This window comes from Ursus arctos, unplaced genomic scaffold, assembly GCF_023065955.2.
Source record: "Ursus arctos isolate Adak ecotype North America unplaced genomic scaffold, UrsArc2.0 scaffold_10, whole genome shotgun sequence".
NCBI lineage: Eukaryota > Metazoa > Chordata > Mammalia > Carnivora > Ursidae > Ursus > Ursus arctos.
This window is the reverse complement of record NW_026622764.1, coordinates 53,365,386-53,383,917: the sequence shown is the minus strand read 5'-3', so window position 1 is coordinate 53,383,917 and position 18,532 is coordinate 53,365,386. Positions and strand designations below refer to the sequence as shown.

General features: G+C 44.8%; 1 non-coding gene across 1 annotated transcript; it reads left to right on the top strand.

Annotated features, from left to right (window-relative positions):
* The first annotated feature begins 434 nt into the window (after nt 1-434).
* On the top strand, nt 435-568 carry LOC113251552 (small nucleolar RNA SNORA31). Its single transcript, XR_003314531.1, has one exon. It is a non-coding gene; the product is annotated as a small nucleolar RNA SNORA31 (small nucleolar RNA).
* The last annotated feature ends 17,964 nt before the right edge of the window (nt 569-18,532 follow it).

Genomic DNA, 18,532 nt, shown 5'->3' with positions numbered 1-18,532 from the left:
GAAATCTAGATGTCTCCTGGAATGTTTATGTCAAACTCTGTGGAATGGGGTTGGCAAACTGGCTTGCCCTGCCACCTATTTTTGGGACTTCAAGGAGGTGTTTACATTTTTAAATGGTTGGGAGAAAATACGTGGTGGGATGTGAAAAATATGAAACCTAAAATTTGTGAAAATTTTGGTTTTTTGAGCACTGCCGTGCTCATTTGTTTATGTACTGAGTGGCTCTTAACTGTTAAGAGCAGAGTATGAGGGAGACCTTAAGGCCTACAAATCGTAAAACAACCATGTGACCCCTCACAAGAAAGGTTTGCCAGCCCCTGCTTTAAAAGATGGTCTAGATGGAATGTGGGCTAGGTGGTGGGCTGAGGAAAATACTGCTGTTATGTCCTATTGTACCCGAAAGGGCTGTGGGTGGCAGAAGGAGAATAAGGAAAATGCATCCATTTGACAGACCTGGAGCAGTTCCTGTCTGCTGCTAAGGTTTCCACTAGAGATGCAAGAAAAAAGGGTCCTCGCGCTTTCTGTCTGTCTCATTGTGGCAGTCAAGATTGAATGGGGGAGTACAGGGCGGGGGAAATGGAGAATTAATGTAACTCAGAAGTAAACCTTAACGAAGATCCTGTTTTACTCCAAAGTATCGAAAATTTGAGTTTACGAGAAGTATTGGAAAAGGATTTCCCAGACTTGCCTTTTGACTAATTCCGCTTTTAAAAGATTAAAGGTTAAAACTAAATTGAAGGCAAGCCCGTGACTCATCTGGTCCTGTGACACATGAACCCAGGGCGAATCCAGTGATTTAGCCGTCTGGAATTTGCCCTAGAGATTTCAGAGTTCAAAATGTGGTTCAGAACCTGAGACGGGTTTAGGTTGATAGTGCCCCCTGGTGATGAGTGGAAGCAAACCCAAATACTAGAAACTAGTCAAGCTGGTGGCAATTTTAAGCATTCTGATCTAACGTTAAAGTAGAAAAAGTGCCAGTTGCTGATCTAGGAAGCCCTCTGCAACATAAGTGGGGAAAAGATTTTGGGGCAGCGGTTAGTGCTATGAACGTAACCACCTGGTTGTGTGAAAGGTTTTGTACCATCTAACCTGAAACCTGATGTAGTGAGTGACCCATGGAAAAGACTGGAAGAAAAGGAGATGCAGAGGCTTTCTAGGAAGTGAAGAGTCCAGATGAGTCCAGCCTTAGGAATGCTTACTTTCAGTTTCTGGTTACTCCCAGTTAAGTTTAAGATACTTTGTACAAGAGTAACAGGTGATGTGTACTTTTGTCAGCATGTCATTTTATGTCCTTATTGGTATTAAGCTTGATAAAGTCATGTTCCTAGTGTTCTTTAAGTCCTAGGCTTTGTTACACGTTTGGAGACAAATTGTAAAAGGATTTAGTAGTATTGTCCAGGAAGGCCTTTGTAAAGTGATTTGAATAGGAAAGCAAATAAATAGGCATGTGGATATCTGCGGGCAGAACAGTCCAGGCAAAGAATTGCAAATTCAGAGTCTGAAGTGGAGTGTATAGACATGTTCTGGGGACAAGGTGGCCAGTCTGCTGGACCCCCAGTGACAAGAGAAAGGGTTAAGGCATAGAAGAGAGTATCCAGGAAAAGAGGAAACCAAGTCACGTGGGAAGGCCAGAGGGTTTTGAGCAGAAGAGTGATACGATCTGACCTAATGAACTGGGTAAGCAGTGGAGTATTTTACCTGGGAGGAGAGGTCTAAAGATTTAAAGAGCTACTGGAAAATCTCAGTGCATGACATTCGAAGCAAAAACACTGGGTGAGAAAACCTAGAAAGGATAGACTCAGCTCTCCAACTTCGAGCTTGAGATGGTCAGCATGATGAACTGGCAAAGTGATTCAGAGGAACTGTCCCTGAGGTAGGAAAGTCACGGGAGTGGCCTGGAGGTCAAGTGGACAGTGTTTCAGGGTTAGTCAAGATGAGGTCCAAGAAGGAAACATCACAAGTCTGAATAGTGGGGGAAGAAAGCCTGATTAAAATGGGCAGCATATTGCCTGTGAAATGTCAGTCCAGTTGACCCTCAAACCATGTGGCTTTGAACTGCACAGGTCCCCTTACACGTGGATCTTTCACAGTACTGTAAGTGTATTATGATTTTTCTCTAGCTTTACAGTAAGCCTACAGTATACAACATACAGAATATGTTAATATGCTGTCCATTGCCTTCTGGCCAACAGGCTATTAAAGTGGGGAGCGGAAAGGTAAGTGCAGATTTTTTACTGTAGGGAGTTTGCAGATAAAGTTAAAAATCATAGTGATGGTAGTTTATAGCTGTCCCACTGAATTCCTCCAAATCCATCCCTTTGTGCGGCAGTGGTATGTCTGATCGTAATGCTTGTTGGCAGGCTAAAGCAGATTTTTATTAATTTTTTTTACTATTGTGGGGGCATGTTTTAACTACTGGAATATTCTAGTATACTTTCTGAGAGTGTGTAGATTGTGGATTTGTACTATTTGTACATGGTTTCCTATAACAGCCTGGTATTGGCATATAAGATTCCTCCGTACACTGGGCGATGAGAACCTCAAGTGGATGTGGTTTTAACAGTCCACACAATTCAGTAGAACAATGCCAGTTATGAGCCTAGGGGAGGATTCTTTCCAAAGTAATGACTTGTTCCATGAGGTTTCCTTCAATTACTGACGCCTCTCAATCCTCCCCCTCCAGGATACACTTGACCTCTCCCTTTGTTCATAGATACATAGTACTCTCCTGAGCTAGTGTAAAGCAGGAAGCGTGGAGATGGGGGGATACCTTATGGAGTGCTTTTGCATGAATGCACCACAGTTGAAGGTGAAGAAATGAGAATTCAGGCCTCAGGTGACTCACTAGAGGGGTCCTCTGTGGGGAGGGGGGGCACAGACCACAATTGGCTGGCCGGGAGTAGAATACTTATCTAGTATCGTACAGCTATTAGACACTCAGTCCGGAGTTTCTAACAGTTTGGGCTAGAAATCTAGTCTCGTATTTGGTGATTTTCTTCATATGTAAAGACAGCAGATAAGTTCTTGTTTACTCTCAATGCTACTTGCACATGACCTCACCCAGAGCACAGGACAATAAAATCACTACCCAGAGTATTACCTACCTACCATTCCCTAAGCAGCTGGTAGAGAGCTCGGAAATCCCATAGAAAGTTTGAGGACAAGTATTCAAAACAGCTATACATGTAATTTCCTTTTTACTAATACATTAATTTGGAAGTCTCCCTCAAGAACTGCCAATTTGTCCCGTAAGTCAAAGAGCCAAACTCCTAGCAACCTGGGGGGGGGGGGGGAGATTGGCGGGTGAAAGGAGGAAGATTACTACACATGAAATTAAGAACATGAACCTGTCGTTTTGACTACCTTACTGAGGTGGAATAATGCCTATCAACAGATGGCCAGTATAAAACTGGAAGCTGAACACCCCTCCGTGGGCTGCAATCAGTGTTTCTGCCCATCACTTTCCTAGGGTTCCATCCTTCCGAAGTATCCCCCCGTTGAATCAATGTGAGGGCGATCCACATTGACGGATTTTGTCAGGTGGAACATGGGCTGGTGTCACTACCCTCAGTGACTGCCATCATACTGGCAGGGCAGTAAATACCAACTGCTGGCACCTATTAAAAGCTCAAGTGACTAAGCCTTTGAAAACTGGTTAAGTAATGTGCAAACTGCCCCACTCTGCTCTACAGACAAAGGAGGAGGGCTGGGTGTGAATGTGAGAGCAGCTGATTTTTAGCATCCCAAGAGCAATGTGGAGGCTTCCTTTTCTAAGGCAGCTACTAAACCCTCTGGTTTATGGGGTGTGAGAGTTGTGCAAAACTCCCAACTACAGCTTAGCTTCCCTATCACTAGCCTGTGGTCGTTTTGCAGAATGTTTTCTAACCCCTCGGGGTGTCTGCATCTGAAGCCCCTTCCTACACCTGCCTTTCACCCGGCAGCCCTAACCACGCAAGCTTCTGCTTCACAGCCTTCGCTCTGGCTGTTTGCTAGGCCCAACTGCTTTTCCCAGACAGCCATGTGGCTCGCTCTCACGACCAAGCCTGCTCAAAGGCCATGTCAAAATCAGGGAGGCTTTTTCTGACCATGCCATTGAAAACACCACCCAGCCCCCTTCTGTGCTTCTTCTCTCCATGGTACTTCTCACCATCTAACATACTATGTATTTATCTGTCTCCACTCCACACAGGCTGCAAAAGGCTTTGAAGCTCAGTGCTGTACCCTGATGTTCAGAATGAGGCCTGGCGCTTGGCACATACGTGCTCGAGGTGTGCTGCCATGGGATTAACGGAAGGGTGGGACGCACTACACACACACCGCTGAGTTTGACCTGGATGTGCTGCTTTTAAAAAAGTATTTCATATCCTAGTCTGAACCGCTGAGTTTAGTGCTTACAGCAAGCTCCTCGGTCCCTTGCCCTACCTCATTCCTGCCAGGCTTTCTTTACTCTTCCAAAACACATTCTGCGTATTTGCTCTTTCTTTTTTTAAATCCTTATTTCTAAATAACTTGCTTCAACTATTATTTTTTTAAATATTTTATTTATTTATTTGACAGAGATAGAGACAGCCAGCGAGAGAGGGAACACAAGCAGGGGGAGTGGGAGAGGAAGAAGCAGGCTCATAGCAGAGGAGCCTGATGTGGGGCTCGATCCCATAACGGCAGGATCACGCCCTGAGCCAAAGGCAGACGCTTAACCGCTGTGCCACCCAGGCGCCCCTCAACTATTATTTCTTGTTTTTTCAGTTTCAGAGTTTAGAAATTACCTTCTGACTTTCTCTATGGAAGACGAAGATTATGCTTTCTTGGCGCTGGTAACTCCCCCCAGCCCTGTCACTTCTCTTTCCCCATCCTCCCATATATTATCTCCCAATTTAAGTTAATAATTATGGTATGTCTACGTATTTTTTCCAAATTGAGCCAAATAGTACGATTTCTATTCCTTGACTGTTTTACATTTTGCTGGAGTTAGTTCATTCCCCACTGCTTAGTTTTCTGGGTACTCATTAACCCCTAAACTCTGTAGAAAATGTAACAATTCTCCTAATTCCAATGAGTGGAAGTTTCCCCCACACCAAGCAGCTGGTTGTATTACAATTTAACTCGGTTCTGACACTGTCGGGAGACAGCATCAGATTGCGCAGGTGAAGGAATCCGCCCTCCTGGACTGCCCCCTCCTCCCCACTTCAGACGCCATTCACAAGTCCAGGTTACCTGTGCTTCTAGAAATTGGAAATTCCCACACCCTTTCCTCAGGTTGGATTAATTTGCTAGAGCGGCTCACGGACCTCAGGAAAACATTTTACTTACTAGCTGACCAGTCTGCCATGAAAGGCTAGGACTCAGGACCAGCCAGATGGAAGAGGTGCACAGGGCAAGGTCTGGGGAGGGGGTACGGAGCTTCCGGACCCTCTCCAAGCTCGTCAGCCTCCCAGCAGGTAGATGTGTTCCCAACCTAGCAGCTCTCTGGACCCTGTCCTGAATTTTTACAGAGGCTTCAATTCCTAGGCTTGATTAAATCATTGGCCATTGGTGATTGGTTGGATTCAATCTCCAGCCCCTCCCCTCCAGGGAGGGGTGGAGTAAGACTGAAAGTTCCAACCCTTAAACACACCTTTGGCTCCACTGGCAATCAGCCTCCATCCTTTGGAGCTTTCCAAAAATCACCTCAAAACAAAAGCCACCTTTATTGCTCTCATCACAGGAAATCCCAAAGGTTTAGAACCTCTGCCAGAAACAGGGACAAAGACCAAATATATATGTCTTATTATAAATCACAACACTGCAAAATGTAAATTTTTTTTTCAAAACTTGAAGTGTTCCAGGAATCTATTGGACCAACTTTATGTTTTCTTGAAGAGCTTCCTCACGGAGGCCTTTGCCATCTTGCTGCCCTGTGGCACATGGAGCTTCTCTCCCCCTTAGTCTGGGATTCCCTTCACCACTTACCTAAATCCCAAATTTCCTTTCTGTCTTGGTGAAGCAGCTCTCTAATTGCTTATTGAGAAGTTAAATGTTTTTTTGGGCAGGGGGGACTTGGCTTATATAAAATATCCTTATTCTCCTTTTATACATGACTGATAATTTGGCTAAGTATGGACTTCTAGATTAGGAATAATATGTCAAATTTAGACATTGTCCAAAACCCATTCTCTTCTGGCTTCCGTGCTACTATTGAGAAGTTTGCTATTCTAATCGTCAGTTCTTTGTATGGTGACATGCTTTTTTTTTTTTTTTTCCCTTTCTGGAAGTTTTTAGAATCTTCTTTGTTCCTGAGATTCTGATAGTTCATAATGCTAGTATTTGGTATTGTGTCTTTAAACATTTCCTGTGAGACACTTGGTGAGTCATTTCAAACATGGTTTTCATTTCTTGGAAATTTTCTTGAAATGTGTGTATACACATACACACACTTAAGTGTTTTCCTTCCATCTTCACAGTTCTTTCTGGATTTCCTGTTAGTCAGATGTTGGGTCTCCGGGGCCTGCTTCTCGAGGGTGATCTTCAGTGTAATCTGGGCACCACGCAGCTATTCCTTGGCCACCAAGGAGGCCAGTTCATGCACAAGGCATCAGGAGGCAAGACTGCAGCTCAGGTCAGTTCCTCTCTGCTTCATTTCAGGACTTGAAGGTGAAGAGCCCACCTTGTTAGCATGTGACTGTGTGTTGAGAGCCTGCCAGGAACACCGGAGAAGAGTCGTGGAAAAAGTACACATAGCAGCTTCTCAGGTTAGGGAAAATCAGAATACTTTCCTCATATTTGTACCATGTTTTATAGATTGAAACATATTTTTGTATAATTTGTTTCATTTAACGTGGGTCCCAATCTTAGGAGTTTCCTTGGCTGTCCCCATGGAGTAGTGAGCCTAGGCCCTGGCAAACTGGAGACCTGAGTCCTCAGCATGAGTCCCCAAGTAGGTAACCTGCTCCCTACATTTAAAAGACCATTTTCGGTTTGTTTTTACTGATAGCCTTTTTGCCTTCAAGATATGTCTGTACTCCTATTTCTCGATGTGTTCGCCCTGACACAGTAGGCTGTGTACTGCTGTGTCAGGCGGGGAGGCCCGGAAGGAGGCGGTACGTTATTCTCTAACAGCATGGTGCATTGTTAGGCACGAAGCCCAAATCTGTCACCCACCCCATATGGGAGTTATTACACAGTGACATTTCCCTGCAGTGTCTTGTAACATTAGACTTTTCCTTTTCTTTCTTAGATTTCTTTATAACACTTCCCTTATGTAAAAATAACGTCTTTTAAAAATGTGAAAGTAGCTATAAGCTCCCAGGTTATAGGAGGTTAGCATAAGAAGAAAGCTTCCATTTCCCTCTGCACCCCCCCATCATTTTGTTCTCCATTTATTTAATAGCCGCCTAGACTGAAATCTAAATATAGTACAAGGTTCTGGGAGCACTCTAGAAGTCTGAAACCAATAGTGCTGTCGTTAAATTGCCACTAAATCCTGCCGGCCGTGGCAGCTCACACTGCTTCCACACTTCCGTGCCTGGGCAAACCACAAGTTCCTTAATAGCCAACTTTTAATAGTGCGCGCGTAATCTAACTGAACCTGTCAGAAAAATCTTGCCTCGTATTGTTCTGACTCTACTGCAGTTCTGCCCAAACCACCCGTAGCAAAGGGATGATTTTCTTTAAATTGCACTCTGTTGTGGACTGGCAACTTTCGTAAACTACAATAAACATGAATTTCTAGAAAAGGGAGCTAGGAAATCTAAAGGAAAAACACTCCCTGTGTCACTCTATATACGCTTCACTTCTGACACCCCACACGTCTTAGTTTCTCCAATCACCAAGCAATTCTGTGACACCAGTTGCGTGTCCCACAATTTAACTCCATTCTGACACTGTCTGGAGACAGCATCAGATTGCGCAGCTGAAGGAATCCGCCCTCCTGGACTGCCCCGTCCTCCCCACTTCAGACGCCAATCACAAGTCCAGGTTACCTGTGCTTCTAGAAATTGGAAATTCCCACACCCTTTCCTCAGGCTGGATTAATTTGCTAGAGCGGCTCACGGACCTCAGGAAAACATTTTACTTACTAGCTGACCGGTTTGCCATGAAAGGCTAGGACTCAGGACCAGCCAGATGGAAGAGGTGCACAGGGCAAGGTCTGGGGAGGGGGTACGGAGCTTCCGGACCCTCTCCAAGCTCGTCAGCCTCCCAGCAGGTAGATGTGTTCCCAACCTAGCAGCTCTCCGAAACTGGAGACTTGACTAAATCATTAAGCTTTGGTAACTGAACTCAACTTCCAGCCCCTCGCCCCTCCCAGGGGGTATGGAACATGAAAGTTCCAACCCTTTAATCACGTGATTGGTTCCCCTGGCAACCTGCGCCTATACTGCGGGGACTTTCCAAAAGTCACTCTATTAACATAAATCAGTTGCGGTTGAAAGGAACTTGTTAGGAATACAAAAAAACACACATTTCACTTTTATCTTCTGGAGCTATTTCAGGAGCTGGGAACAAAAGAAGCCCTTATAGTGCTTATCACTTAGGAAATTATAAAGGTTTAAAGTGCTAAGTGCTGGAAACCCAGGATAAAGACAAAAATATCTTTTTTTAAGTTTTATTTATTTATGTAATCTCTACGACCCAGGGGCGCCTGGGTGGCTCAGTCTTTAAGCGTCTGCCTTCGGCTCAGGTCATGATCCCAGGGTCCTGGGATCGAGCCCTGCATCGGGCTAACTGCTCAGTGGGAAGCCTGCTTCTCCCTCTCCCACTCCCCCTGCTTGTGTTCCCTCTCTGTGTCAAATAAATAAATCTTTAAAAAAAAAGAGTAATCTCTACACCCAACATGGGGCTCAAACAAGAGTCAAGAGATCAAGAGTCACAAGCTCTTCTGACCGAGCCAGCTAGGCGCACCCCCCTTTTTAAAAAATACCTATTTCTTATTATGAACCACAGTATCACAGGAAAAAAATATACACACTACAGTTCTAAACTCCTGTTTACTAGATTTTTAGATTATATTTGTATACACAACAAACAAAATTATTCTGTTAAATCACCTTTAAATGTTTCTAAGTCCTTTTAAGTTAACTAAACAATGAGGCCAGTAGACCGGGTGGCTCTAACACCTTAGCAGCCGGTAGAAGCGAAGCGAAACCTACCACCTGTCAATGCCTCAAGGCTAGCAAATCAAAACCTAAGGCCACCCAATCACACACAACCACTTAGGCTTTCCCAGAGCACGCAACCCTTGACACTAGAGCCAATCAAATAATGTCCTTGCTCCGTTTCCGCCTGTCCAGACAGAAGCCTCTCCCCGAGCGCCTGTTGGTGGAATGCTGCCACCGCTTCTGGCGTGGCAGGGCCCAACTCAAGTCGTTTCTTGCTCAACTAGACTCTAAATTTTGTTAAATATGCCTCAGTTTATCTTTTATTAACTCTCAGTTTCTGCCCCACGCTTGAGCAGTACTGGCCTGAACTTGACCTGGTTTTGAATTCAGAACACTGCAATCCAAGCGTTTCACCCTTTCTTTTCAAAATCTTGCAACACTCTTCAGCCTGTCTTTCAAAAACCTCCATGGTGTGTCCCAAACGTACTTCTAAAACACCAAATTTTATTGAGGTATAATTTATACACAAGCAACGGTATCTTCTCGGGTGTACAATCTGATGAATTGTGATAGATGTGTGTACCCTTGAAACCACCACCACACTCATGACACAAAGCGTCTCTGTTACCTCAGAGAGATTCCTGTGTCCCTCTGTAGTCCATTTGGCCCCAGTTCTAGGGCCACTGCTTCTGTCACTAGAGTTTCGTTTTGCATTTTCCTTTCATTCGTTGTAATGATTTGGAAATTTGTCCACGCTGTGGACATATCAGTAATTTTTTCCTTTATATGGCAGTGTGGTGCCCCACTTGGATCCTACTGGTGTCTCTAGTTTGGGGTTACTGTCAATAAGGCTAATGTGAACATCTGTGTATTAGCCTGTGAGTGGACATATGTTTCATTTCTCTTGGGTAAATACCTAGCATGGAGTGGCCGGGCTGTATGATAGGTCAGTGTTGAACTCCACACCCATTTTTCTCACTATTTCAATTTTCTACCATTCCTCCTAGCCACCCTGGAGCCAAAATGACTATTTTCTCTTTCTCAGATGTGTCCTAAGATCTCCTGCCTCCACACCTTTCTTCAGGTTAATCCTATGGCCTCCAACGGCCCTTTCCAGATCATTCCATCTACCTTAGCTGGGTTCAACCACTAACGCCACAAAGGTCTCTTTCTTCCTCTCGGTTAGAGGTAACTGCTCCCCCTTGGAAAGCCCACAGAACTATACCATTCTTTTCATCTTAGAGCTTGTCTCCTCTACTGGATCTGAAGTGTCCTTGATGGCAGGGTCCAGTTTGGAGGCTTCCCACCCTCAGGGCCTATTCAGTTCTTCGCATAGGGTAGGCACTCAGTAACCATCTGTTAAATTAAGGAACGTAATTTTTAAGGCAGGGAAGGCGAGTGTATATGGTGGTTGAGAGAAGGGAATAGGTAAATTACTTGGAGAGAAGAAAGCTAATGGTGGTTACAGCAGCTCCTTTGCAGTAACCTTATTTGAAAACAGACTAAGAACTTGTCTACCTTATGTGATATGAGGTGTTATTCAAAGGGTGGCAAGATATCTTGGTTCTCTGTACCCCAAAACTGCCCTCCTCCAATTGACCTGCTTGCATATCTGAAATTCCACCATTAAATATCCACTCCTATCTAGGAATTGAGTATCAACAATTGGTAATATCACAAAAAAAGAGACAATCGGGCATTAAGTGCCTCCTGACGGAAGGACACAATACCACCTACAAAATGGTTTTGTGAAAACGATCAAACCTGAATCTAGTTGGCAAGCAACTACCAAAGTACCACCACTCCAGGGACAGAGGATGTATTAAACTCCATTACGGTGATGCCATCACCAAATCCTGACTGGTGGTGGTGGTGGTGGTGGTGGTGGTGGTGGAGAGGGGGACAGAACAAATAATTTTTTTTTTAAACAAATAAATTGACAGAAAAAAGAAAGGCAAACTATAGATTAAGAGACTAAAAAGATCAGCTCATTGCAATTTATGGACCTTTTTTGGGTCCTGATTGAAATAAATTGTAAAAAAAAAATGATGACATTGATGATATTATGGGATTTATTTTTTTTTTTTTTGTGAGTCTTAATCTTTTAGAAATATTACAGAGCAAGAGAGAAGTGGATGGTGACATAGATGAAACCAGATTGGTAAAGAGTTGATAATTCTTAAGGTTGGATGATGGGTACATGAAGATTCATTATATTATTGAAATTTCCATAAAAAAAAAAAGACTGCCTTTGGGTCAAATTTGGGGGGCTCAAAAAGGCCTTTTTCAAAATGTAAGCCTTGGGACACCTGGGTGGCTCAGTCAGTTGAGCGTCTGCCTTCGGCTCAGGTCATGATCTCGGGGTCCTGGGATTGAGTCCCTCATTGGGCTCCTTGCTCCGCAGGGAGTCTGCTTTTCCCTCTCCCTCTGCCCCTCCCCCTGCTTGTGCTTGCTCTCTCTCTCTCTCTCTGACAAATAAATGAATAAAATCTTAAAAAGAAAAAGAATATGGATTTTAAAAAAATGTAAGCCTTCCCAGTAGGTTACCACATAAACAAATGATACATCATTAACATTTTAGCCCTTAATGGTTTCCAGTAGCTGACATGAAATGTTCACCTTCCTCAACCCAGCCTTTTAGCACCTCGGCCCCCACCTTCTCTAGCTTCCCCCTCACTAAACCCCAGCCAGCACCCCCCCACACACACATACCCTCCACTTTCCTGCATCTGTCCCCTTCTGTTTGTCTCCTGGAATGCTTCCTCTTCTATCCTCTACTTGGCCAACATCCCCCCCCAGCCATCTTGAAAGACCCAGATCAACGTCGCTTTCCCAGAGTGCCTCTCATCCTCCTCAGTCAGAACATATCACTGCACCCCTTGATGCACAACCAAGAGCTTTGACGAAACTGCCATTTCCAAACACTCTGCACATTGTGTTCAATTGTAATGGAGAATTCTGAGTTCTTCCCCAGTTCACATCAAGATAGATGTTTTTGGTGGATTAACTATTTTGGTTCATCTCTTCTACCAATTCTAATCCTAGTCAGGGCTGGACAACCTTCACTGAGAGGCCCCCTTAAGGCCTGTCCTTTCCCAGAGGTAAGCAGGCCGTACTCAGGTGTGATGCTGGGCACAGCAGCAAATTCACACAGCTGCAGGTACTGACAGGTCAGAGGTCTGAAGGGAGCAGGCTGCGGAGAGACTCTGGCAAAATGGAGGGCGCGTGCCTGGTTGAAACGTGTTTTTACCGCCTACCTCCAATGGACTGTGGTCCCCAGGGCATGAGGGCCCAATATTATCAGGTCTTCTGATTTGTCAAGAAAATCTAGTAATCTTCTCTTGCATAGGCTCCTTCCACGGCCCACATGTTTTTGTTTGTTGGGTTTTTTTAAAAAAGATTTTATTTTTAAGTTATCTCTGTAACCAACATGGGGCTTGAACTTACAACCCTGAGATTGAGTCGCATGTTCTACCAATTGAGCCAGCCAGGCACCCCCCAAGGTCCCACTGTTTTTATAAAATTTGCAAAAATAAGACATTGTATCTGTAATCAGTTAGGACTGCTGTCTCTTTCCACTTCGATTTCCTTTCTGTCACTCTCCTAAAATTGGGTGGCACTGGAGCGACTATAGACATTTTTGGAATCCAAGTCCAGTAGAGGGACGCTGACTCGGCGCTATATACGGTGTGTGTTTAGTGGGATGCTGGCATAGGAATAACTTCCAGAAATTCTTCTACCGTCCACTGGACAATTCACCTGGAATCATGATGTGTGACTTAAAGATGGAAAGTCAGAGGTGATATGCTATAACCTCTGAGGGACCAACATTAGAATACATAGGTGGTGGAAAAGAAACAAGGTGTCAAATGAATAGAGCCAGAAGCTCGTTTAAGGAAAAGTCATCCACTCCTTAGATGAATAAAACTTTTTATAAAATTATGTTATAAAGCCATTTTGTGCCAATAGTGGGATGAGAGTCCAGCACTGACAGATCTTTTCCTTTTTTTCAAGAGTAATCAGATGGCCCATATATTTTTGTAAATCATCTGCAGAATGAAGAGGTGGCCAATAAATAATATATTTTGTTGCAATATATACATATGTATTGCAAAAAGCATACCGGGAAAATACTGAAATTGATAGGCAATTAATAAAAATATGTTATTTTTCTGAATATCTGTCAGCTTTTTAATTTTTTTATTTTTTAAAAGATGTTATTTATTTATTTATTTAGAGAGCGTTCATGAGAGTGGCGAGAGCGCACAGGGAGAGGGAGAGAGAGAATCTCAAGCAGCCTCTGCTGAGACCAGAGTCCGAGGCAGGGCTCGATCCCACAACCCCGAGATCATGACCTGAGTCAGATGCTTAACTGACTGAGCCACCCAGGCACCCCTGTCAGCTTTTAAAAATTAGAAAGTTTTAAATTTATTTTTTCATTCTAAATCATGGTTTTTTAGCCTTTTTTTTCTATGGCCCTCTGTAGCAGTCTGGTAAAGCCTATGAACCTCTTCTCAAAATAATGTTTTTAAATGTATAAAATAAAGTACATATGATTACAAAGGACACCACTGAAATACAGTTATCACAATATTAAAGAAAAAAATTTATAATATAGTCATATTTGCTTCTTAGTGCGTTGAATAAGATTCACTGGCAGGCCTAATAACTACCAAAACATTAAAGTAATGCTGAGTGTAAAGGCTATTCTGAGCTATCTGTACAACTGCATTTTATATGTAACTTCTATTAGTAACAAAGTCATGGGTATTGCTCTTACCACTGTGGTGTGCTGCTTGCATTTATAATTGAAAAAAATACTAATTTTCAGTTAGAGGTTAATGAAAATAAAGATGTATTTTTTTTTTTCTACCCAAGTAGATTTTATCCAAAGGAGGTGGGAAGGGGTGTTCATGGACCCCAGAGTCATAATTTTATATTTATTTCCTTAAATAGGGCCTCCGCAATTATATCAGCTTTAGGCCCTATAAAACTTGGATCTTTCTTCCAAATATACTCAGGCAATGATCACTTGTCACCATCATCACAGTGAACACGGGGGTGGGCGGGGGGCAAGCCACTGCCGTCTTCCACCTGTCACTCTCCACCGGCTGGTGGAGGGCTCAGCCCTGGGCCGGGTCTGTTCTGTGCTCAACCTGCTCGAGCCTTAACCACCTCAGGCCCTGCACGTCACTCCTCTGTCACCCCCTCCCACAGCTTCCCCTCTCCCCGGAAGAGGCCCCATGTGATGTGGTCCCCTCCCCTGTGATTTCATCTCCAGCACCCCTCTCACTCACACGTCCTACACATACTCCTGGCTTTCTGCCTGCTCCTCCCCTGGATTTCCACGTGCGTTACACTCATTTCTTCAGGTCTCCCCTCTCCTGTCACAGAGGAAGGCCCTTCCTAACCAGCGCCTAACCGAGGAACCCTGCTAGACTTAGTATCACCTCCTGACAGGTTATACATTTACCTGCTGCTGTTTAACTCCCTCCGTGTGCCCATTAGAATGGCAGTTCCATGAAAACAGGGACATGTATTTTTTTCCCCAGTTTTAGTGGTTTTTTTTTTTTAAGATTTTATTTATTTATTTGACAGAGAGAGAGAGACAGCCAGCGAGAGAGGGAACACAAGCAGGGGGAGTGGGAGAGGAAGAAGCAGGCTCACAGCGGAGGAGCCTGATGTGGGGCTCGATCCCATAACGCCAGGATCACACCCTGAGCCGAAGGCAGACGCTTAACCGCTGTGCCACCCAGGCGCCCCTAGTTTTAGTGTTCTACTCTCCAGTGGGCACTTCATAAATATTTGCTGAATAAACCACAAAACAGGAACTCAGATCAGAAAAGACGGGCTTAACATCTAACAAGAGTGTTGACATTAAGCAAAATTTTGTCTGGAAGGAAGGAACGCCAGGAAAAGACCTAAAATTCCCATTTCTGTAAAGCAGATGTTCTCCCCCAGTCTCCGACCTTTGAAACAGAGCAAAAGGCCCCAAGGACCATTTGCTTACCCATGGGTGCTTGCCCCTGGGAGGGACACATTTCAAGACCTTTGTGGGGAAAATAACCATCATTATGGTGATATGTAAAGGTGTTTACCTGTCTGCTTTTGGTGCAGTGCCAAATCTTCTGGACACGTTCAGTGGACACATAGACTTTTCAGAGTGACTCGAGGTTTGGACCCCCCTGGAGATCATCCTAAGGAAAGATCAAAGACCACTGTTCAGAAGCACAGCTCCAGCCCTAGAGAGGACAGACTCATGTGTGCCTCAGTGCCCCAGCCAGCTCCCCACGACCCGCGCCCCCCCAGCCTCTGTCGCGGCCCGGGGACTCCAGGAGTCCCCCAGAACGCCGCCGCCCTGCCTGCCCCGGGACCCCCGCCCGTGTCCCCTCTGCCCACTGCGGGGAGCACAGGGACCGGCTCCGGGAGCAGGGGCCCGGAGGGATCGGGCTTTGCCCGGGAGATGAGACGGCTCGGCTCCGGGCTCGCCTCGCCCTGAAAGGCCGGGAGCGCGAGGCCGCCGGGGACGGGGACGCGGCAGGAATCCCGGGGGACAGCCGCTCGGGAGGCGCCTGCATCTCTTCAGCCTCTTCCGATCTGCCTTTTCCTAGCAAAATGCACTCGAACTTGCCCAAATTAAACAACAACGAACCGCGGCCACTCAGCGGCTGACCCATCTCCTCCCCCTCAGTCCCGTTTTCCGGGGACGGTGGCGAGAAGCGGCATTTCCTGGTGACACAGTGCGGGCCTCGCGGTTGCAGCGATTGGGGGAGCCGAGCGGCTCTCGCCTTAGCTCGGGAGAGTGAGAGCGGAGCCTAACAGACTGCTCTTTGGCTGCACAGCCCAAGGGCCTTGCCTCCGGCCTCTCGGCGCGACCACGAGAGGGAGATGTCGCCGGGAGGGGGCGCCTGCTGCGCGGCTGGGACTCCGCGTGGTGAAGTGTCAGCGTGCCCACACTGGGAGCGGGCCAAGCAAAGAAACAGCGGGTCAGGAGAACCCATGAAGAGTGTCTCTTTGCTATGGTGAGCTTCCCTTCGGAACCAGGACTAAGCAAACATCTCTATAGCCTCGTGGAGAAGAGCCCAGACTCGGCTCATTGCTTAGCAACATAAAGTGCTACTAAAAATGCAGAATAAAAGGCAGGTGGTACAAAAGTACATGGATACTGTTGAAATCTTGATGGCTAAGGGGGGGGTTGCTTCTTGATATGTCTTTGCAGAAAGGTACTAAACATCCCCTTGGGAATGAATGGAAATGATGCTGTTGGTATATTAAGTTCAGTCTAATTTTGTTATTAATTAATGCTGTGGGCATTCTAAGATGGCCGAAATGGTTAGCCTGAGCTTTTATGAATTTATTCTTTCCGAAGATAGTTAAGTACTACTGTGCAAAGTGCATGTGCGTCACCATGGAGTTCGATTTACAGAAAGCTCTTCATACACACATCTGCTATCACACTTTTGCATCTTTTTGTGACTATTTTGTCATCTCTATTCCTGCCTTTTCCTAACCCAAAGAAAGGCAAAGGCAGGTAAAATGATGACATGGTGGGGGTGCAGAGTGGGAAGGGTAAACAAACTGATAGTTAATATCTGAAATCTTGCCCCAGGGTCTTCTGGAACCAACAACAATTAAAATATAAGAGCAGCTGTCAGTCAGTGTTATTCTAGCTCTCAAAAAAATTTAACACACTTTGCAAGCACTTCTCCAAGACTTGCCAGCGGAGTTAGACTGGGCGGTGAGATTGCTACGATTTTATCAAAATTTGTATAACCAATAACCATAACTCATTAGTTGCACCACTAATGTATAGATAAAGCAGAGAATGAAAAATATCTGCAACAGGTTAAAAAAAAGTATGTAGGTAAAGTTTTTCTTTTTGGAAATCACACTGCCCAGCCGCTGCATCCATAGTATATGTATAGAAAAGGGACTTCGCAAGTAATGAATCATGGAACTTTACATAAAAAACTAGGGATGTACTGTATGGTGACTAACATAATATAATAAAAAATTATTATAAAAAAAATGAAAGAAAAGATACTTCACTAAATTGAACTCCTATATGGCCAATGTACTTAAAGAGCCCTGATGTTTGGGCGGTGTAATTCCTCGGAAAGCCACCCGAGGGCGCCCACGTTTGCTTCCAACAAAACTCCCGAGTTGCAGTTCACAAGCGTGAGACAGCCCTATTGTTTCAACATCGCCTTCCTGGAAAGTGGTGTGGGATGCAGGGCTGGTAACCCTAGACCCACTGGTGTGAACTGGAAGATGTCTGGGCTAATGCCCGCTGTTGGATTAGAAAGTCTTGGACCTTGTTTTCTGTTGTGGTTTGCTGCAGAGGAGGAGGAAGTTCCTTCTCCCCTCTCTCTCAACTTGTCCACTTCCAAGGGCTCTTACAATGCTGGTGATCAGCAGTGGTCCCTGGAACAGTGTAATTACAGCCTAATGACTAGGTAGGTGTGAATGGCAGGGAACTGTACATCCACAAACAAGTGAAATAAGCTCTGCATAATCAAAAGAACTTTGTCATATGCTCTAAAAGTTAAAAGTTCTGAATAAATACTGAGATTCTTTTATTTTCAAAAACCTCTCTGAATCTCTTTAGCCTTATTTACTGTGACTCACTGTATTTAATATTTACTGCTGTGTTACAAATAACACCCAAACGTAGTGCTTTAGAACAACAATAAACACTTATTATCTTGCAGCTTCTATAGGTTAAGAATTGGGGGGGGGTGACTCTTGGGGCCTCTCTCATGAAGTTATCAAAATGTTAGCTGGGTCTGCAATCATCTGAGTCTGGCTGCGCTGGAGGATCCACTTCCAAGAAGCTCATTCACATGGCTGTTGGTAGGAAGCCTCAATTCCTCACCCCATGGACTTCATCATAGGGCTGTTTGAGTGTCCCCATGATAGGCAGCTGGTTTTCCCCAGAGTGAGAGATCCAACAGACAGTAAAGTAGAAACCACAATATCTTTTATGACCCAGCTTTGGAAGTCACACACCATCATTCTCTCAACATCCTAATGGTTACGCAGGTCAGCCATATTGAATATGGGAGGGGACAGACAACCCAAGGGTGTGAATACCAGGAGGGAGGGATCATCCAAGACCCCCTTGGAAGGTGTCTATCACTTGCCTTGTTTTCAGGATGCACTTTTAAGGGGCACCTGGGTGGCTCAGTTGGTTAAGCATCTGCCTTCAGCTCAGGTCATGATCTCAGGGTCCTGGGATGAGCCCCGGGTCGGGCTCCCTGCTCCTCCCCTCTTGCTCTGTGCCACCCCAAAACCACTCGTGCTCTCTCTCTCAATAAAATATTTTTTAAAAAGTGCACATTTAAATATCTTTTCAAACGTACACTTTACCTTGTTTAATGTTACTGAAAATGTATACTTGAACCACTTTTTAAATGTATACCAGAAAGTTTATTTTCCTATAAGTACAAAGCCTTCCC